The following is a 22,788-nucleotide window of genomic DNA, read 5'->3' as shown; positions in this document are numbered from 1 at the left end:
AAGCTGGTTGCCAGGAAGACTTTCATCTTCAGCAGAGAACTTTGACGTTCTCGATGCTGGCTTCCGGCAAGCTGGTTGCCGGGAAGACTTTCATCTTCAGCAGAGAACTTTGATGTTCTCGATGCCGGCTTCTGGCAAGCTGGTTGCCAGGAAGACTTTTATTTTCAGCAGAGAACTTTGACGTTCTCGATGCCGGCTTCCGGTAAGCTGGTTGCCAGGAAGACTTTCATCTTCAGCAGAGAACTTTGACGTTCTCGATGCCGGCTTCCGGCAAGCTGGTTGCCAGGAAGACTTTTGGGCGAAGAACTTCGTCGCTCTTGACACCGGCTCCCGGCAGGATCATTGCCGGAAAGGCTTATGGCAAAGAGCGTCGCCGTTCTTGACGCCGGAGATATTGGCCTTAAGGGCGTTGCCAGCCCCCGGGCCATAACTGTGTTCAAACATAGCAAGTGATTAGCATCCGAAGTGCACTCAACTTGCTCACGAATTTCGACTTTTGCTGCATATTCCCTGTGCCTGCCGGAATGCTTTTCGGTGTGTATGATCCAGCCAATAGCGCTTGAGGGAACGGGCCCTTAGCGGCTATTCGGGAACAACGCCTCCCGGAAAGGTTTACCTTCTTGGTTCTAGCGCAACCGCACAAGTTGCCGAGCGGACTCGAGGCAATCATGGAGCGCAACTAGTCCCGAGAAGGCTCCTTTGGCACACAGGTCTGTGCAGAAATCTTAAGTAAATAACGCATGCTATTTTCCTGGTCAACCCCTCTTTGTACGTCCACCCTACGCTTTCTAGGGAAACTTGCTGGTGCAGGCACCTTTGCCGCGAGCGCTGAGTGCGGAACTTCAGCAGCCTGCTGGCGGGGTCGCTACCGATAAGTAATCTCGTCGCAACTAGCTGCAACTCGCTTAAGTTGTTGAGCGGACTCGAAAACAAAGTAAGGGCGCTAGCAGCTCACTTAAGTTATTGAGCGGACTCGAAGCAACGTAAGGGTGCTAGCAGCTCGCTTAAGTTGTTGAGCGGACTCGAAACAAAGTAAGGGCGCGGCTAGCTACGAGTTGATTCCTCCGTGCACAGGTTTTTCGTACAAAGAATAAGATCTCCGAGGCGGATAACCTTATATAGAAAGGAAATATCTAAAATTTGCATGACTTAGCTTTTTCTGTTGCCGCTCTGGCGCTGTTCTTTTGCTCGCCCGCTCCTTGGGAGCCATGACGATGAAGATCTAGCTTTGCGTGCACGCCGGATCGGGTTCGCGCGATCTCGACGCCCCCTACCTGGCGCGCCAGAGATGCCGGGGGCGATGCTGATTCCCGCCAACACCTATGGGGACAGGGCCCCTTTCGGTTCGGTGGAGGGGCGGAGAGCGTGCAAAGAGCGGATCGAGGCAGTGCACGCGGGGCGATTTTTTACCCAGCTTCGGGCCGCACGGATGCGTAAAACCCTACTGCTGCTTGTTGGTGTATATTAGACTCTTGCTCAGGAGCGATGGACGCTGCCAGACTGAGCGTGAGAGTGTTCTTCTGAGTTCCCGAAATGCGGAACCCCCTTGAAAAATGCGGAACCTCCTCTACGTTGCCCTTGGGCCTCCTTTTATGCTCAAGGGGTCACCGATAAGGAGCAACACAGCCAGGAAGGGTAAAAACGGAAAAAGGATGTGGTAGGTATAGCTACCGCTACTGTGGATACAGTGTACCCTACCTAACTCTGACGGTAGGGGACAAGGGCATTAAATGCCTGTCTGAGTCTCCTAAACAGTGCAAAAAGGTGACCGTTAGGAGCGCCACCGTTTGCCACGATGGGCTTCTCTTCATCTCCGCTTGCCACCACGTACCCCTAGCTGCGCGGCCTCCCGCCACGTGCGCTCTGGGAGAGTCCCAGAGCGACACGTTAGCAGGTGAGCTGGAGCGCGGGCATGCAGTGGGAGTTTCCCGCGGCAAGCTCCTTGCCGCGGCCGTCGTCTTTTCGCTTCCGGAAGCTTGTCGCTCGCCGGATCTTGCCGGGGCGCAGGGCGCGTCGTGGCAAGCTTTCTTGGTATGTCTTGCGTGGTCTTCCCGGCAAGCTCCTCTTGTCGGGGTCTCGTCTCTTCCCGGCAAGCTCCCCTTGCCGGGGCCTTGGTTGGCCTTCCCGACAAGCTCCTCTTGCCGGGGTCTTGGCTTGAGTATTTTGTTATTGAATGGTCTTTAAGGGGACCACGGAGGGTCCTGGCGGTCACCCGGCAAGCCTTGCCGTGGGGGGGGGGCTGCAACTGCCCGTGCATGAGTTCGGGGTAATAGGGTACCCCTACTCTAGTACACCGACAGTGTCCGACCCTCCAGCTACTCAAGTGGAGGTTGATAATACTGAGGCGGACACCAACAACACAACTGAAGCCAATGACGTAGTCATGGCTGAAGCTAATGTGGCGCCTGAAGTGAATACAGTGCTTGAAGCCAATGCTACACCTAAAGCCAATGCTACACCTGAAGCCAATGCTACACCTAAAGCCAATGCTACACTTGAAGCCAATGTTGCACCTGAAACCATTGTGCAACTTCAAGCCCATGTCAATGCCGACGCTCCTGTACCACCTCCAAGGCCTCACACAATTGAGCTGGCATTTGATCGCGGTCAACCTGTCATGGTTCGATGGCCTATCCCGGTTCCTCCTCCTGCTGCCGGACCACAATTTGACTACCATGTCGAGCACAGGCCTCAGGTCCAGAAGCCAAAACCCAGGTTGCCAAGGTTTCCAGGTGCAGCAACTTCACCAGGATCATTCAATGTGAATGGCTTCATTGCACACAATACCTTCTTTGATAGAGCCAAGAACCCATATTCCAAGCCAAGAATCTCACCTGATCAGTTTTGGAGCTATCAACAGCGCGGTTACTATTCTTGTGTCCTATACAATCAAGGGAGCATTTTCCCTCATATGCGTCTGGACTGTGAAGCCATTGCTGGCCTGCCCTGCTTGGAAGAAGCCCTTGACTGCTTCAGAGATGCTGGCCTTCTACAATTTGTGACCAATAAAGAGCATTGGAATGAAGAGCTTCTGCTGCAATTCTATGCAACGCTCCACATTTGCGGCTATAACAGGGATCCGAAGACTTGGGTCCTTGAGTGGATGCAGGCGATGTATACCATCAAGCCAAAGCTCAAGATATAATTGAGCTTACTGCCCTGCCCACTCCTGGTGAACACTATGAACCAGATTGTCAGCTTCACCGTAATGCTTTGGAGAGCATTGATACGTCTCCAACGTATCTATAATTTTTGATTGCTCCATGCTATATTATCTACTGTTTTGGACATTATTGGGCTTTATTATCCACTTTTATATTATTTTTGGGACTAACCTATTAACCAGAGGCCTAGCCCAGAATTGTTATTTTTGCCTGTATTAGGGTTTCGAAGAAAACGAATATCAAACGGTGTCCAAACGGAATGAAACCTTCGGGAACATGATTTTCTTAACGAACAAGACCCGGGAGACTTGAACTCTACGTCAAGACACAAAAGACGAGGCCACGAGGTAGGGGGACACGCCTACCCCCCAGGCGTGCCCGCCACCCTCGTGGGCCCCCTGTTGCTCCACCGACGTACTCCTTCCTCCTATGTATACCTACATACCCCCAAACGATCAGATACGGAGCCAAAACCCTAATTCCACCACCGCAACTTTCTGTATCCACGAGATCCCATCTTGGGGCATGTTCCGGAGCTCCGCCGGAGGGGGCATCGATCACGGAGGGCTTCTACATCATCACCATAGCCCCTCGATGAAGTGTGAGTAGTTTACCTCAGACCTACGGGTCCATAGTTATTAGCTAGATGGCTTCTTCTCTATTTTTGGATCTCAATACAATGTTCTCCCCCTCTCTTGTGGAGAACTATTCGATGTATTCTTCTTTTTGCCGTGTGTTTGTTGAGACCGATGAATTGTGGGTTTATGATCAAGTCTATCTATGAATAATATTTGAATCTTCTCTGAATTCTTTTATCTATGATTGGTTATCTTTGCAAGTCTCTTCGAATTATCAGTTTGGTTTGGCCTACTAGATTGATCTTTCTTACAATGGGAGAAGTGCTTAGCTTTGGGTTCAATCTTGCGGTGTCCTTTCCCAGTGACAGTAGGGGCAGCAAGGCATGTATTGTATTGTTGCCATCGAGGATAACAGGATGGGGTTTTCATCATATTGCATGAGTTTATCCCTCTACATCATGTCATCTTGCTTAAGGCGTTACTCTGTTTTCATTAACTTAATACTCTAGATGCATGCTGGATAGCGGTCGATGAGTGGAGTAATAGTAGTAGATGCAGGCAGGAGTCGGTCTACTTGTCTCGGACCTGATGCCTATATACATGATCATGCCTAGATATTCTCATAACTATGCTCAATTTTGTCAATTGCTCAACAGTAATTCGTTCACCCACCGTAGAATACTTATGCTCTTGAGAGAAGCCACTAGTGAAACCTATGGCCCCCGAGTCTATCTTCATCATATTAATCTTCCAATACTTACTTATTTCCTTTGCTTTCTACTTTGCTTTTATTTTACTTTGCATCTTTATCATAAAAATATCAAAAATATTATCTTATCATATCTATCAGATCTCACTCTCGTAAGTGGCCGTGTAGGGATTGACAACCCCTTATCGTGTTGGTTGTGAGGATTTATTTGTTTTGTGCAGGTACGACGAACTCGCGCGTAGCCTCCTACTGGATTGATACCTTGGTTCTCAAAAACTGAGGGAAATACTTATGCTACTTTGCTGCATCATCCCTTCCTCTTCGGGGAAAAACCAATGCAGTGCTCAAGAGGTAGCAAGAAGGATTTCTGGCGCTGTTGCCGGGGAGTCTACGCAAAAGTCAACATACCAAGTACCCATCACAATCCCTATCTCCCGCATTACATTATTTGAAATTGACTCTCGTTTTCCTCTCCCCCACTTCACCCTTGCCGTTTTATTCGCCCTCTCTCTCTATCCTCCCTCTCTTTCTCTATTTGCCTCTTTTTGCCTGCTTGCTTTTTGTTTGCTTGTGTGTTAGTTTTCTTGCTTGTCACGATGGCTCAAAATAATACTAAATTGTGTGACTTTACCAATACGAACAACAATGATTTTATTAGCACTCCGATTGCTCCTCTTACCGATGTTGAATCTTGTGAAATTAATACTTCTTTGCTGAATCTTGTCATGAAAGATCCGTTTTCCGGCCTTCCTAGTGAAGATGCCGCTACCCATCTGAATGGCTTCGTTGATTTGTGTGATATGCAAAAGAAGAAAGACGTGGATAATGATATTGTTAAATTGAAGCTATTTCCTTTTTCGCTTAGAGATCGTGCTAAAGCTTGGTTTTCCTCTTTGACTAAAAATAGTATTGATTCATGGAATAAGTGCAAATATGTTTTTATCTCTAAGTATTTTCCTCCCGCTAAGATCATCTCCCTTAGAAATGATATTATGAATTTTAAGCAACTTGATCATGAACATGTTGCACAAGCTTGGGAGAGGATGAAATTAATGATACATAATTGCCCTACTCATGGTTTGAATTTGTGGATGATTATACAAAAATTTTATGTCGGATTGAATTTTGCTTCTAGAAATCTTTTAGATTCGGCCGTGGGAGGCACTTTTATGGAAATCACTTTAGGAGAAGCTACTAAACTCCTAGATAATATTATGGTTAATTATTCTCAATGGCATACTGAAAGATCTAGTAATAAAAAGGTGCATGTGATAGAAGAAATTAATGTTTTGAGAGGAAAGATGCATGAACTTATGAAATTATTTGCTAGTAAGAGTGTTTCTTCCGATCCTAATGATATGCCCTTGTCTACTTTGATTGAGAATAATAATGAATCTATGGATGTGAATTTTGTTGGTAGGAACAATTTTGGTAACAACGAGTATAGAGGAAATTTCAATCCTAGGCCTTATCCTAGTAATCCCTCTAATAATTATGGTAATTCCTACAACAATTCTTATGGAAATTATAATAATATTCCCTCTGATTTTGAATCTAATATTAAAGAATTTATTACCTCGCAAAAGAATTTAAATGCTTTGATTGAAGATAAATTGCTTAAGATTGATGAGTTGGCTAGGAACGTTGATAGAATTTATCTTGTTGTTGATTCTTTGAAACTTAGATCTATTCCACCTAAGAATGATATCAATGAGTCTCTCAAAGCCATGAGAATTTCTTGATGAGTGCAAAGAAAGAACCGCTAGGATCCGTGCTAAGAAAGATGCCTTTATAAGAGCGTGTTCTTCTAGTTCCTATGAAAATAAAGATGAAGATCTAAAAGTTATTGATGTGTCCCCTATTAAATCTTTGTTTTGCAATATGAATCTTAATAATGAGGGGACTGAATATGATCCAGCTTTACCTAGAAGACATTCCAAGAATTCGGAGTTTTTAGATCTTGATGCTAAAATTGATGAAAGTGGGATTGAAGAAATTAAATCCCTAGATGTTGCTAAACCCACTATTTTGGATTTCAAGGAATTTAATTATGAAAATTGCTCTTTGATTTATTGTATTTCCTTGTTGCAATCTGTGCTAAATTCTCCTCATGCTTATAGTCAAAATAAAGGGTTCACTAAACATATCGTTGATGCCTTGATGCAATCTTATAAAGAAAAACTTGAATTAGAAATTTCTATTCCTAGAAAACTTTATGATGAGTGGGAACCAACTATTAGAATTAAAATTAAAGATCATGAATGCTATGCTTTATGTGATTTGGGTGCTAGTGTTTCCACGATTCCAAAGACTTTGTGCGATTTGTTAGATTTCCGTGATTTTGATGATTGCTCTCTAAACTTGCACCTTGCGGATTCCACTATTAAGAAACCTATGGGAAGAATTAATGATGTTCTTATTGTTTCAAATAGGAATTATGTGCCCATAGATTTTATTTTTCTTGACATAGATTGCAATCCTTCATGTCCTATTATTCTTGGTAGACCTTTCCTTAGAACGATTGGTGCAATTATTGATATGAAGGAAGGAAATATTAGATTCTAATTTCCGTTTAGGAAAGGCATGGAACACTTTCCTAGAAAGAAGATTAAATTACCTTATGAATCTATTATGAGAGCCACTTATGGATCGCCTACCAAAGATGGCAATACCTAGATCTATCCTTGCTTTTTATGCCTAGCTAGGGGCGTTAAACGATAGCGCTTGTTGGGAAGCAACCCAATTTTATTTTTATTCCTTGCTTTTTGCTCATGTTTAGTAATAAATAATTTATCTAGACTCTGTTTTGGTTGTTTTTTTGTGTTTAATTAGTGTTTGTGCCAAGTAGAATCGTTGGGAAGACTTGGGGAAAGTCTTGTTAATCTTGCTGTAAAAAACAGAAACTTTAGCGCTCACAAGAACTGCTGCCTTTTTTATTTGGAAAGTGTTATTTAGTTAATTATTTTTTAATATGATTAGTAGATAAATTCCTCACGTCCAGAAATTTATTTTAGAATTTTTGGGGTTCCAGATCTTGCGCTAGCTACAGATTACTACAGACTGTTCTGTTTTTGTCAGATTCTGTTTTTCGTGTGTTGTTTGCTTATTTTGATGAATCTATGGCTAGTAAAATAGTTTATAAACCATCGAGAAGTTGTAATACAGTAGGTTTAACACCAATATAAATAAAGAATGAGTTCATTACAGTACCTTGAAGTGGTCTTTTATTTTCTTTCGCTAACGGAGCTCACGAGATTTTCTACTTTAAGTTTTGTGTTGTGAAGTTTTCAAGTTTTGGGTAAAGATTTGATGGATTATGGAACAAGGAGTGGCAAGAGCCTAAGCTTTGGGATGCCCATGGCACCCCAACATAATCTAAGGACACCTAAAAGCCAAAGCTTGGGGATGCCCCGGAAGGCATCCCCTCTTTTCGTCTACTTCTATCGGTAACTTTACTTGGAGCTATATTTTTATTCACCACATGATATGTGTTTTGCTTGGAGCGTCTTGTATGATTTCAGTCTTTATTTTTTAGTTTACCACAATCATCCTTCCTGTACACACCTTTTGAGATAGCCATACATGATTTGTAATTTGTTAGAATACTCTATGTGCTTCGCTTATATCATTTGAGTTATATAGTTTTGCTCTAGTACTTCACTTATATCTTTTTAGAGCACGGTGGTGGATTTGTTTTATAGAAACTATTGATCTCTCATGCTTCACTTAGATTATTTTGAGAGGCTTAAATAGCATGGTAATTTACTTAAATAATCACAATATGCTTGGTATACAATAATAATAAAAGAACTTCCTTATGAGTGTGTTGAATGTTATCAGAAGTTTGATACTTGATAATTGTTTTGAGATATGAAGATGGTGATATTAAAGTTATGCTAGTTGAGTAGTTGTGAATTTGAGAAATATTTGTGTTAAAGTTTGTGATTCCCGTAGCATGCACCTATGGTGAACAGTTATGTGATGAAGTCAGAGCATGATTTATTTTTTGATTGTCTTCCTTATGAGTGGCGGTCGGGGACGAGCGATGGTCTTTTCCTACCAATATATCCCCCTAGGAGCATACGCGTAATACTTTGCTTTGATAACTTGTAGATTTTTGCAATAAGTATATGAGTTCTTTATGACTAATGCCGAGTACATGGATTATACACACTTTTCTCACCCTTCCACCTTTGCTAGCCTCTCTAATACTGCGCACCTTTCGCCGGTATCATACACCCACCATATACCTTCCACAAAACAGCCACCATACCTACCTATTATGGCATTTCCATAGCCATTCCGAGATATATTGCCATGCAAATTTCCACCGTTCCGTTTATTATGACACACTCCATCATTGTCATATTGCTTAGCATGATCATGTAGTTGACATCGTATTTGTGGCAAAGCCACCATTCATAATTCTTTCATACGTGTCACTCTTGATTCATTGCATATCCCGGTACACCGTCGGAGGCATTCATATAGAGTCATATTTTGTTCTAAGTATCGAGTTGTAATTGTTGAGTTGTAAGAAAAATAAAAGTGTGATGATCATCATTATTAGAGCATTGTCCCAGTGAGGAAAGGATGATGGAGACTATGATTCCCCCACAAGTCGGGATGAGACTCCGGACGAAAAATAAAAAAAAAGAAAGAAAAGAGGCCATAAAAAAGAGAAAAGGCCCAAATAAAAAAGGGAAAAAATGAGAGAAAAAGAGAGAAGGGACAATGTTACTATCCTTTGACCACACTTGTGCTTCAGAGTAGCACCATGATATTCATGATAGAGAGTCTCCTATGTTATCACTTTCATATACTAGTGGGAATTTTTCATTATAGAACTTGGCTTGTATATTCCAATGATGGGCTTCCTCAAAATGCCCTAGGTCTTCATGAGCAAGCAAGTTGGATGCACACCCACTTAGTTTCTTTTGTTGAGCTTTCATATACTTATAGCTCTAGTGCATCCGTTGCATGGCAATCCCTACTCACTCACATTGATATCTATTGATGGGCATCTCCATAGCCCATTGATACGCCTAGTTGATGTGAGACTATCTTCTCCCTTTTTGTCTTCCCCACAACCACCATTCTATTCCACTTATAGTGCTATATCCATGGCTCACGCTCATGTATTGCGTGAAGATTGAAAAAGTTTGAGAACACCAAAAGTATGAAACAATTGCTTGGCTTGTCATCGAGGTTGTGCATGATTTAAATATTTTGTGTGGTGAAGATAGAGCATAGCCAGACTGTATGATTTTGTAGGGATAACTTTCTTTGGCCATGTTATTTTGAGAAGACATGATTGCTTTGTCAGTATGCTTGAAGTATTATTATTTTTATGTCAATATTAAACTTTTATCTTGAATCTTTCGGATCTGAATATTCATACCACAATTAAGAAGAATTACATTAAAATTATGCCAAGTAGCACTCCGCATCAAAAATTCTGTTTTTATCATTTACCTACTCGAGGACGAGCAGGAATTAAGCTTGGGGATGCTTGATACGTCTCCAACGTATCTATAATTTTTGATTGCTCCATGCTATATTATCTATTGTTTTGGACATTATTGGGCTTTATTATCCACTTTTATATTATTTTTGGGACTAACCTATTAATCGGAGGCCCAGCCCAGAATTGCTGTTTTTTCCCTGTTTTAGGGTTTCGAAGAAAAGAATATCAAACGGAGTCCAAATGGAATGAAACCTTCGGGAACGTGCTTTTCTTAATGAAAAAGACCCGAGAGACTTGGACCCTACGTCAAGACACAAAAGAGGAGGCCACGAGGTAGGGGGGCGCGCCTACCCCCCCCCCCCCCAGGCACGCCCTCCACCCTCGTGGGCCCCCAATTGCTCCACGACGTACTCCTTCCTCCTATATATACCTACGTACCCCCAAACGATCAGATACAGAGAAAAAACCCTAATTCCACTGCCGCAACTTTCTGTATCCACGAGATCCCATCTTGGGGCCTGTTCTGGAGCTCCGCCGGAGGGGGCATCGATCACGGAGGGCTTCTACATCATCCTCATAGCCCCTCCGATGAAGTGTGAGTAGTTTACCTCAGACCTACGGGTCCATATTTATTAGCTAGATGGCTGCTTCTCTCTTTTGGGATCTCAATACAATGTTCTCCCCCTCTCTTGTGGAGAACTATTTGATGTAATCTTCTTTTTGCGGTGTGTTTGTTGAGACCGATGAATTGTGGGTTTATGATCAAGTCTATCTATGAATAATATTTGAATCTTCTCTGAATTCTTTTATGTATGATTGGTTATCTTTGCAAGTCTCTTCGAATTATCAGTTTGGTTTGGCCTACTAGATTGATCTTTCTTGCAATGGGAGAAGTGCTTAGCTTTGGGTTCAATCTTGCGGTGTCCTTTCCCAGTGATAGTAGGGGCAGCAAGGCACGTATTGTATTGTTGACATCGAGGATAACAAGATGGGGTTTTCATCATATTTCATGAGTTTATCCCTCTACATCATGTCATCTTGCTTAAGGTGTTACTCTGTTTTCATTAACTTAATATGCTAGATGCATGCTGGATAGCGGTCGATGAGTGGAGTAATAGTAGTAGATGCAGGCAGGAGTCGGTCTACTTGTCTCGAACATGATGCCTATATACATGATCATACCTAGATATTCTCATAACTATGCTCAATTCTGTCAATTGCTCAACAGTAATTCGTTCACCCACCGTAGAATACTTATGCTCTTGAGAGAAGCCACTAGTGAAACCTATGCCCCCCACGTCTATCTTCATCATATTAATCTTCCAATACTTAGTTATTTCCTTTGCTTTCTACTTTGCTTTTATTCTACTTTGCATCTTTATCATAAAAATATCAAAAATATTATCTTATCATATCTATCAGATCTCACTCTCATAAGTGGCCGTGTAGGGATTGACAACCCCTTATCGCGTTGGTTGCGAGGATTTATTTGTTTTGTGCAGGTACGAGGGACTTGCACGTAGCCTCCTGCTGGATTGATACCTTGGTTCTCAAAAACTAAGGGAAATACTTACGCTACTTTGGTGCATCATCTCTTCCTCTTCGGGGAAAAACCAACGCAGTGCTCAAGAGGTAGCAAGCATCTTCCAGAAGCCTAAGCCAAACATGCCAAATGCTGAGCATGATGAAGCCACTGCCGCAAGATGCTGAATATCCAAAGGAATTCTTTGTTGAAGACCTAGAGTATCTACCCCGCACTATTTATCATATCATCAGGCGAACTCTATGCCTATCAAAGGACATTCTCCGGCAGCCAAGCTTGAAGGCGCAATGAAGACATTGGTTTTCTATATCTTCAATGGCATCAGCTTCAATGCTCAGGACTTCTTCATCGGGCAATTGGCTGCATCTGGCTCCGATATATTTGGTCTGAAGTTCTATGCTCCATGGGTAATGCGCCTCATCAAGCTTCACTCTGCTATCAACTATCAGTCGTCTGCGCGCAATCATCTCATATTCTTGCCAGAGGTTGAAGCCATATACCCAGAGCCTGCCAAGGAGCCAATTTATCTTCACAAGCCGATCACCAAAGCTTCACTCAACCTATTGAAGGAGTTCTTGCTGCAACTCGTGTCTATCCTTTGGCTGGAAATACACGTGCACCTCATCATGCCCATACTGAAGCCACTGAAAGCACAATCTCCCAAAGGCCTCGGAAGTGATCTCGTGTTCTCAAGGACCGAGAGCTTCTCGTCGCCCTGCATCAAAAACAAGATAAGCATCATGACTGGCTCAAGCATTAGATGCAGAGCCTCTTGGTGGATGTTAATCGCATTTGCAACCTTGCCACCAATAATGCATTTGTCACTCATGAAACCTGTTGGCGGTCATGGAAGAGTCTAACATTGCTGACCTCTGAAGATGATCTTCAACAGGATGGCTTCACAGAGAGATTCAAGTTTGATTCCACTCCTCCCCGGAACGCTCACTTGCATCGGAATCCCTCACTCGAAGACTCTGACTACTCATCCTCAGCGGCAACTGTCAATGCTAGAGTCATTGATGACGAAGATGATGCTACTTCACCAACTACAATGTCGCCGTGTATCGACACTACACCAAGTTCTTCTGCACAACCGAACCCCAACGATGACCCTGCAGCTTCACCTACTCCTCATGGGAACGAGTAGAAGCTCTATGTCTTCAAACCTTTTTGGTCCTCACTGACAAAAGGGGGAGAAGCATATGAGTTGATAGTCTTCAAGCGGGTCTTTATGGGTGGATGCTATATTTTTTGGCCAAGTGTTTACAACTCTCGCTTTTGATGCTTTTGGTTCTTTGATTTGTATCACTTAAACTTGATGGTCGTCTGCTACCTTTCTGTCAACTATGTGATGCAATGATAAATTCCGCACAAAGTCATTTTGCAGACGTCCATTTATCATTATGCATGTCATTATCTTCGTTATATCTTTTCATGCATGATGAATTGTCTTCATAAGTTGAAGAGGATCTCCACAAGTACAACCTGCCATGTGCATTTGCATTCAAAAGCAAAATACTTATATGCACATCTTCAGGGGGAGCCTTCTGCTACTTATGAAGACAATACCTTAATCCTTTAAAATTTCACATACTTTTATCCCCGTTGAACACTTCAACCAGTTTGTCATCAATCACCAAAAAGGGGGAGATTGTAAGTGCATCTAGTGCCACCCCTAGTTGGTTTTGGAGTATTGACGACAAACCTGGTTGAGGGACTAATGTATTTGTGATAATTGCAGGATAACACAGGTAGTAGTCCCTCATTGATTCGGTTTACCTACCGAAGATGACCCCTAAAAATGTGTGAAGACATTGAAGATAATGGTGGTATGTGAAGATATTCACAACGAAGATTGTGACTCAAGAAGACACTCACGTGAAGACTATGGAGTGCGAAGACATATCTGTTTTGTAGTTTCCTTTTCTTCTTTGTTGAGTCATAGGAACCACCGTATTGTTAAGTGGGGTCCAAGTGAACAAAGTCAAAGTGACTGGAGTGATGCTCGACCAAATCCTAAGTCTTCGAGCGAAGACAATGAGAGCAAATCTTATCCAGAGCTGGATGAGTCAACTTTACTTGTAGCCCAAGTAAAGCTGCCGCGTGTGTTTGAAATCTGACCGTTGGAACACATGTCAGTTCCTTAGTGACACAGGGTCATTTCAGACAAATCAGGTCGGGTTGCCTAGTGGCTATAAATAGCCCACCCCCTACACCATAAATTGGTGGCTGCTCAGAGTTAGTGCGCGACTTTTGTCGTTTGAGAGCAACCCACCTCGAAGCCTTTGAGAGAGAAATCCTTGCAAGGACAAAGCCCCAAACACCCGGAGCCAAAAGAGTGTTAGGCATCACTGAAGTCTTTCTGTCTGCGTGATCTGAAGACTTATTACATTTGAGGACTGTGAATCCTCTAGCCGGTTAGGTGTCGCGTTTTGAGCATCCAAGAGTCATTGTGGATTGCTGGTGAACGAAGTCTGTGAAGGTTTGGAAGTCTACCTTGAAGACTTACCAGCATGATTGGGCGAGGACTAAGTGTCCTTAGCTCAAGGGGAATAAGGTGAAGATGCGGTCTTCTGAGTTGAATCTCAGCCACCCTAACCAGACGTACAGTTGTCACAGCAACTGGAACTGGTCCAACAAACCCTTTCTCTTCACCAAGAAACTGGTTCTATCTCTTCCTTCACTTATTTACAGTTTGCCTCTGTGAAGTCTTTTGCTTGCTTGTCTTATCTGTTTGACTTCACAATCTGACGACTATTGTTTGGCTTCATACCATCTTCCATCTTGATCCTTACTTCCTAGCTGCTAATAGTCTTCGTGCTTTAAGCTTCATTACTTGCTTGACTATGGCTTCTCGAGTGTAGTCTACCTTCCGCTGCATGTCAATAGGTTTATTTCTATTGTTTATCTTCGAAACTCCCATGTTCTGAAGACTTTCATAAAAATCACCTATTCACCCCCCTCTAGTCGATAACTAGCACTTTCACGGAGCCAGGGGTGGTGAGCTCGGCTATGGCACGGGAGGACCGCGAGGCGTGGGAGCGCCTCGAGGCCGAGGCCGCCGACGAGGACAACATGAAAGAGCTCCGCCGGCAGCACCCGGAGCTCATGGAGGCTGAGTGGGCGATCTTTGCCGGCGCGGAGGGCGGCGAGGTTATCGCGCTCTTCTCCAATGATGAGGTCGAAGGCGGCGAGGACGGCGGCACGGAGGGCGGCAAGGTTATCGCGCTCTCCTCTGATGACGAGGTCAAAGGCGGCGGCGACGGCGGTGCGGAGGGCGTCGAGGTGGGCCCCGAGGACAAGGAGATCAATGTCAACAAGTGGAGGAGTGCCTTGCCCAATGACCCCGACGACGGTACTGGCCCAGACCCGGCTCGCGGCACACCGTACATGACGAGGAAGGATTGGCTCGACCTCTACTTCGACCGAAAGTAGTTTAGCTTAGCTTAAATTTATGTTTTATGTTTGGTTATGCAAAACTATCTATGTTTATGTTTGCATGCATGCTACTTTCGGTTGAACCTGCTTTGAACTTGATCAGATTGAAGTTTACAACCTTAAGTTTAGGGGATCGACTAGAAAAGGCCAAAAATTGCTGGAGTATATATATATATATATATATATATATATATATATATATATATGTCCACTAAGGGTTTTAGTCCTTTAACTTTTGAAGGATCTCCTAGAGATGTCCTTATGACTTGTTTATTTCAGTTCTTCACAATGTGATGCTCTATATGTGCAACTATTTGTCGTGCAGTTCAATTTCATCAATAACAATTTCAACAATACCACTATGAATTATGATATTTGGTTGTTGTTAAGGATATTGCAGTTAACATGCCTTTTAATTTTTCAATTGTTGTTTAGCAACATGCATTGTACTGAATGACTAAATATGCAATCCTAGGCTACATAGCAACAAGGAAGAGTGTTACCCTAATGTTTTGATGATGTCTAGATATACATGTAATAAAATCTTATATAATGGGATGGATGGAGTGTTGCACTACATCATTTTTCAATTGTTGTTTAGATTCTAATATTAACTTGGTGCTTTTAGGTACATATATCATTGCCAAAGATCCACACTTCGACCCTTTCTGCATATGGGGCAATGAGATACTCATGAACCAGCATCAAGTGAGGAAACTGATAAAGATTGTTATTAAAATGGGTCAAAAGATGTCAATCGAACTATTTGTTTACACTTTATGCAAGACAACAGTGAACTGCAAGATGGTAAGTAAGAACCCTGTAGCCTTCTTTTTACTGCTCGTAATGAGTTGTGTTAGATGACAATATCTAAATCTTTTTTCTTTTGCAGTGGATCCTGAAGCAGTTTACTCAAGATTACCTCTCAAACTACATGATTGGCAGCTGGCCTTCACAAGGGGTTGGACTAGAGTCCTGCATGCCTTCTGCATCCAGGAGAGCACAATAGGGCCATTCCGCTTAACCTTGTTCAACACCTGGAATGTTTGTCGCCTCTTTCTTTACCATCTGTAATAGTACAAGTATAGAACCCTGGTACATCATTCTTTATTTGGTGCTTCTGTAATTCTTAAACATATGTACCTATGAATCGAATAATGCATTGGTTGTTTGAACCTGATGGATATGAATAAAGCTATAGCCTACTTTCAAGTTTAAATTAGGTACAATTTAATATAGAAGCAATTAAATTGGGGCGAAATTACGTTGTGCAGGTCATTACGGCACACACGGTTGGTAAAACACAAATGTTTGCGATATACACCATAATCTAAGATGGTTCACAGAGAGGAAACGTGTGCAAGCATGCACACATTTGCCGTTTGCAAAGCGTGTGTGATGTCAGACACTATCACATACGGTGCGGGAAAACTAAATGTGTGTGATTGTCTACCTATCATACACGGTTTATAATCATGAACTATTTGTGATGTGTGAGGCATCGTAAAACTCCCGTGCCTAGAATCTACCTGGAAAACTCCTGTGCTTGGAATCAGTCTGGTTTTACGCAGAACCACAAAACTCCGACTAAGATGGGAATGTGAGCACAAACGATTAGCAAGGATGGATGTTTGGGGTATTTGTGATATTGAAAACGGTTATATAGGGACAGCTGTATGCATCAAGGCTCCCTATCCCTGACAGTTTCTGGGTCGTGTGGGAAGGACCCCCCTATCGCCCACACTCACTTGGTGACTGTTCCAAATGCCATCGCGGAAAGGGGTTAAAACCCGTTTGTTTAGGACCGACGCACACCAGTGTTTATATCATATTGCTTGAGTTTATCCCTCTACATCATGTCATCTTGCTTAAAGCGTTACTCTGTTCTTATGAACTAATACTCTAGATGCATGCTGGATAGCGATCGATGTCACATCCCTGCTTTTAGTCATGCATTAGGATTGGATGAACATGTGCATCATGTTTAAATTTCTCTTAAACTTGAAATGGGGCCTAATCAACCCCAACACCCCCCTGAAAATGCTAATTTCCAACAATTGGAATTTCAATGAACCCAAAATGCCCTTCATAAAAGCCCACCATTTTTTGTCTTGACTAAAACCTCTGCCAAAAATGGTCTAGCAATTTATGGAGCCATTCTGGATTTTTGAACAAGCCATTTGTATTTGAATTTGGGTATTTTAAATGCTATAAATATTTTAAAGTGCTCAAATAATCTTGGAAGCATTTTTAGGCAGTTGAGAATATTCCCAAATGTGCCTCTGAATATTTCCAGAGTTTTTGGAAATGAAATAGTATTTATTCTATTTCAATACACATAGCAGGAAATAAATAAAAGCAAAAAAAAGAGAGAGAGAGAGTTAGACTTACCTGTCGCCCTGGCCTGGCCCAGCTCGGCCCAGCCCACTGGCTACTGCTAGTCATCCCTCTCCTCTCTCCAGGAGGACGAGAGGTGTGTGGACGGTGCCCGCAGCCACACGCCGGCCACCTCCTGCTTCTGCCGACGCCCAGGACGTCGTCTACGAGTGCCACGCACTCTCCCTCGCCCCCTCTCACTTTCCCCACTCTCCTCGTGCCCCTCTCCCTCCTCTGGCTCTCTCCCCATTCCCTCCCGAGAGGAACTCCTCGCCACCCTCGCCGTTCACCGTGGCCATCGACCCCCTCTCGTCTCTTCGACGTGTCCCCGAGCACCACCGACGCCTTCCTCTTCCTCACGGGCGAGCCACGACGCCTCGGACGCACTGCAACGCTGCTACCGCCATCTTCTTCAACCTCGGTCGCCGGAGATCCCCCTCGCCGCTCCGCTCGCTCCGGTGCTTCCTCGAGCACGCTGAGGCCACCGCTACACTCCCCGTGAGCTCCTTCTCCGTTCCCCTCTCTTTCCTTGTCGTTTTCTCCCTCGAACCGCGGGCTCCGTTGAGCCCAAGAGCTTGGCTCCGCCGGCCATGCCGCCGCCGTGGCCACCGTCACCTACAGCCGCAGCTGAGCATGTCACCATGCTCAGTGCACCCCCAGGAGGCCGTAGCACCCCTCTGCGCCCCCTGTCGTGCCTCCTAACGCCGTTTCCATGCACGCCCAAACTCCGGCCGCCGCCTGGCTCGACACCGGCGTCGTTTCCGGCCTCCCCGAGCTCCACTTCCACCACCAAACGTCGCAGCTTGCCCCCAGCTACTCGTAGGACCAAACTGCAGTCGATTTGGTCGACTGTGGGCAAAACCCGAGCCCCTCCGCCGCGTCTGTCGTTGCCGGCGTCAAGCCGCCGGCGAGTTGACCATGTTTTGACCGTGGACTGACGTGTGGGCCCAGGTTGACTTCCCCCCTGAGCCTATGACAGGTGGGGCCGACTTGTTAATTAGTTTAGGATTAGTGTTAACTAATTTTAGTTAGTTTAGGTCACTGACATGTGGGCCCAGGCCCCACTAATAGTTAATTAGTACTAACTTAATCCTGTTAGTTAGCTAAGTCACTGACAGACAGGGCCCACCAGTCAGGTTTGACTGGCCCTGGCGCCTTTGACTCGCTGACGTCACAGTGACGTAGTGCTGACGCAATTATTCATTATCTGGATTTATTTTTATATAGGAAATTCCAGAAAATAGCCAAAACTTCTAAAAATCATAGAAATTAATCTGTAACTCCAAATGAAAAGATTTGTATATGAATTTTGATCATAAAAATTCAATATATCCATTGGTAATGGTTTCATGCATGACAAAACAAGATAACCATGCCGTTTAAGCAAAATAAGATAATGCACTAATATGGCTATGTTAAGTGAACTAACATTTGAATCTTTGATTCAAATGGGTTCATTCCTTTCTGTTTTAGCTTGCATTAGGCCAAGACACATTCATATTGCCATGTCATAGCATGCATCATATTGTTGCATATCGTCATGTATTGATTATGTTCGGTGTGTCTTTCGTGGTAGGTTCTGCCTCCGAGGATAACCCCGAATATCCGTCTGAAGGGCAGTACCCTACTACCACTACATCAGGCAAGCAGCCCCATTCATCATATCGATACAATCCCATGTTCTCGCCTCTGCTCTCATTTACTGCATTAAGACAACATCGTTTCAAACTGCTGTGTGCTATGGTAGTTGAACCTTTATCCTCTGCATGACCTGTCATTGCCACAGTAACTAGATGAAACCCACTAGCATGTGTAGGAGTTGATTGACCCATGTATGTGTTTTCCTACCTTGCTATGCCTACTATGCTTAGAGTTGTGTCAGGTATGGTTCATCTGGTGATGGGCTAGAGTGAAATGATTATGTCGGTAATGTGAGGAATGTGTTGAACATGTTTTGGTAAAGGTATCGATGAGAGGCCATGTAGGAGTACATGGTGGGTTGTTTCATTGAGGCGGTCCATAAGAATTGAGATCTGTATGCGTGATTTAAGATTCAGCTACTACCACACATTGGGCCCTAAAATATGACCCCGCTCGACTTACTGACCCCTCTCGCCCTCTGTCCAGGAGTTGCAACTAGTTTCTGGTGTTTGTAGGTTATGTGTTGGCGGCCGTGCGTAGCGCTGACCCTAGGGGTGGGCTATGATGCGGTAGATACACTGTGGCCGGGTATGCCGGGCGCCCGTTTGGCGTCTCGGGACTCTGTACACATCGTTTGGGGCCTTTGAGGACACCCCGGCCAGACTTCCTTGCGGATGGAACCTGAATAGGCGATAAACCTGGACTAGAGACTTATGCGGTTAGGCAGGTCGTGGTCTACACCCACATCGGTTTTTGCTTGAAGTCTGCCGAGCACATGTCATGTGCAGACGCTAAGTGGTGGAAACATGTGTGATGAAGTACACCCCTGTGGGGTATAAACCTATTCGAATAGCCGCGTCCGCGGTAAAGGACTACTTGGTTGCCTATACAGTTCATAGACAAGTTAATGGATACTACTAAAAGACTCAAGATAAGTGTGAGTACCGAGGATGGCCCTCTCGTAGGATGACGAGGGAGGATCCTTGGTGGAGTATTGTGTTGGTGATTAGCGGACTCGTGTGCGAAAACTATTTTACTAGTGGAGTCTCGTAGGATAGCTTAGCCAAGAGTCAAAGCTGGCTTGCTGCAATAACTCCACCACCTTCTTGAGAATGAGCATGTATAGTAGGTTCTGATGTAAGACTTGCTGAGTACCTTTGTACTCATGTTTGCTTAATTACTGTTTTCAGATGACAACACCGCCCCCTCCGATGGGTTCTACGTAGACCTTGATGTCGATGAGTGACTAGCCACCCAGGTGGTGATCCTGGCCATGGAGGGCCCTATGTAGATAGACAGGCTTCGAGAAGCCTTCTTTCTTTCTAGTGTCTGTACTCAGACTATTTGCTTCCGCATGTGCTTGTATGCTTGTATGACTTGAGTGTCGGGTCATGTGACCCCTACCTGTATGAACATGTTATGTATGGCTCTCTAGAGCCTTTAAATAAAGTGCTGGAGTTGTAGAGTTTTGCTGTGATGCCATGTTGTATTTACACATATCAAGCATATTGTGTGTATGATTGAAATGATTGGTATGTGTGGGATCCGACAATCTAGTTGTTTATCCTTGGCAACCTTTCTTATGGGGAAATGTAGTCTAGTGTTCCTCGAGCCATAGTAGTCCGCTACAGCCCGGTTCACCGGAGTCCTGCTAGCCTAGCACTACTGCTCGGGACACTTGACTGGCCGACATGTGTTTCACTTCGTTCCTATGTCTGTCCCTTCGGGGAAATGTCACGCGGTGACATCCGGAGTCCTGCCTAGCCTGCTACAGCCCGGGTTCCCCGGAGTCCTGTTAGCCCAGTGCTACAGCTCGGATTCACTCGCTGATGACCGACATGCTCGATGTGATTCATGTATGCCTATCTCCATAGGTCTGTGCCGCTTTGGGTTCACGACTAGCCATGTCGTCTCGGGTTCTCTGTCATATGGATGCTAGCGACACTATCATATACGTGAGCCAAAAGGCGCAAACGGTCCCGGGCCATGGTAAGGCGACACCCGTGGGGATAACGTGTGTGAGGCCGCAATGTGATATGAGGTGTTACCGGCTAGATCGATGTAACTTGGAATCGGGGTCCTGAGAATCGATGTGTGGAGTAATAGTAGTAGATGCAGAATCGTTTCGATCTATTTGACACGGACGTGATGCCTATATTCATGATCATTGCCTTAGATATCTTCATAACTATGCGCTTTTCTATCAATTGCCCGGCAGTAGTTTCTTCACCCCCGTAAATACATGCTATCTTGAGAGAAGCCACTAGTGAAACCTATGGCCCCCGGGTCTCTTTCTTATTATATCGCATCTCTTTTATTTACATCGCATCTCGTTTACTATTTTGCAATCTTTCCTTTCCAATCTATATAACAAAAATACCAAAAATATTTATTTTACTATCCCTATGAGATCTCACTTTTGCAAGTGACCATGAAGGGATTGACAACCCCTTTATTGCGTTGGTTGCGAGGTTCTTGATTGTTTGTGCAGGTACTAGGTGACTTGTGCGTTGTCTCCTACTGGATTGATACCTTGGTTCTCAAAAACTGAGGGAAATACTTATGCTACTTTTCTGCATAACCCTTTCCTCTTCAAGGGAAAACCAACGCATGCTCAAGAGGTAGCAATCACATCATGTCTTGACTATATCACATCACAACATGCCCTGCAAAAACAAGTTAGACGTCCTCTACTTTGTTGTTGCAAGTTTTACGTGGCTGCTACAGGCTTCTAGCAAGAACCGTTCTTACCTACGCATCAAACCACATCGGTGTTTCATCAAGTTTGTTGTTTTAACCTTCTTCAAGGACCGGCTACAGTCAAAATCAATTCAACTAAAGTAGGAGAAATAGACACCCGCCAGCCACCTTTATGCAAAACTAGTTGCATGTCTGTCGGTGGAACTGGTCTCATGTGCGTGGACATGTAAGGTTGGTCCGGGCTGCTTCATCCCACAATACCGCCGAATCAAAATAAGATGTTGGTGGTAAGTAGTATGACTATCACGACCCACAACTCTTTGTGTTCTACTCATGCATATCATCTACGCATAGACCTGGCTCATGATTCCACCGTTGGGAAACGTTGCATGGAAAACAAAAAAATCTACGCACACGCAAATATCTATCCATGAAGATGCATAGCAACGAGGGGAAGAGTGTGTCTACATACCCTCGTAGACCGTAAGCGGAAGCGTTTCACAACGCGGTTGATGTCTTCAAACTTTCTTCGCGCTCCAACCGATCTAGTACCGAACGCACGACACCTCCATGTTCTGCACACGTTCAACTCGGTGACGTCCTCCGCCTTCTTGATCCAGCAAGACGGTGAGGTATTAGATGAGTTTCGATAGCACGACGGTGTGGTGACGATGATGGTGAAGTGATCTCCGCAGGGCTTCGCCTAAGCACTACGAAAATATGACCAAGGGAGTAAACAGTGGACGGGGGCGCCGCACATGGCTAAGACAATGTTGTGTGTCCTTGTGTGGCGCCACCTACCCATGTATATATAGGTGGGAGGGGAGGAGGCAGCCCCTAGGGCACCCCAAGAGACCTGGCGGCAGCCCTAGGGCTACTGCCTTGCCCTGCACCCCCCTTTTCCTTGTAAGAAGAAGGGGGAGAGGGAAGAGGGGGGAGAGGGAAGGAAGGGGGAGTCCTACTCCACACTTTCCTTTCCCTCCCCTCTTTCCTTCGCCCCCTCATATGGCCGGCCTGTATAGGGGCGCACTGCCCCTTTTGGGCTGGTGTGTTCCCTCTCTTGGCCCATAAGGCCCATATCTTTGCCGGGGGTGCCCGAAACTCCTTTCCGGTAACCCGATAAGAACCCGGTACCCTCTGAAACACTTCCGGTGTTCGAATACCATCGTTCT

Source organism: Triticum dicoccoides, chromosome 4A (assembly GCF_002162155.2).
Source record: "Triticum dicoccoides isolate Atlit2015 ecotype Zavitan chromosome 4A, WEW_v2.0, whole genome shotgun sequence".
In the NCBI taxonomy this organism is placed as follows: Eukaryota; Viridiplantae; Streptophyta; class Magnoliopsida; order Poales; family Poaceae; genus Triticum; species Triticum dicoccoides.
The sequence above is the reverse complement of the archived record's forward strand: the minus strand, read 5'-3'. Positions refer to the sequence as shown.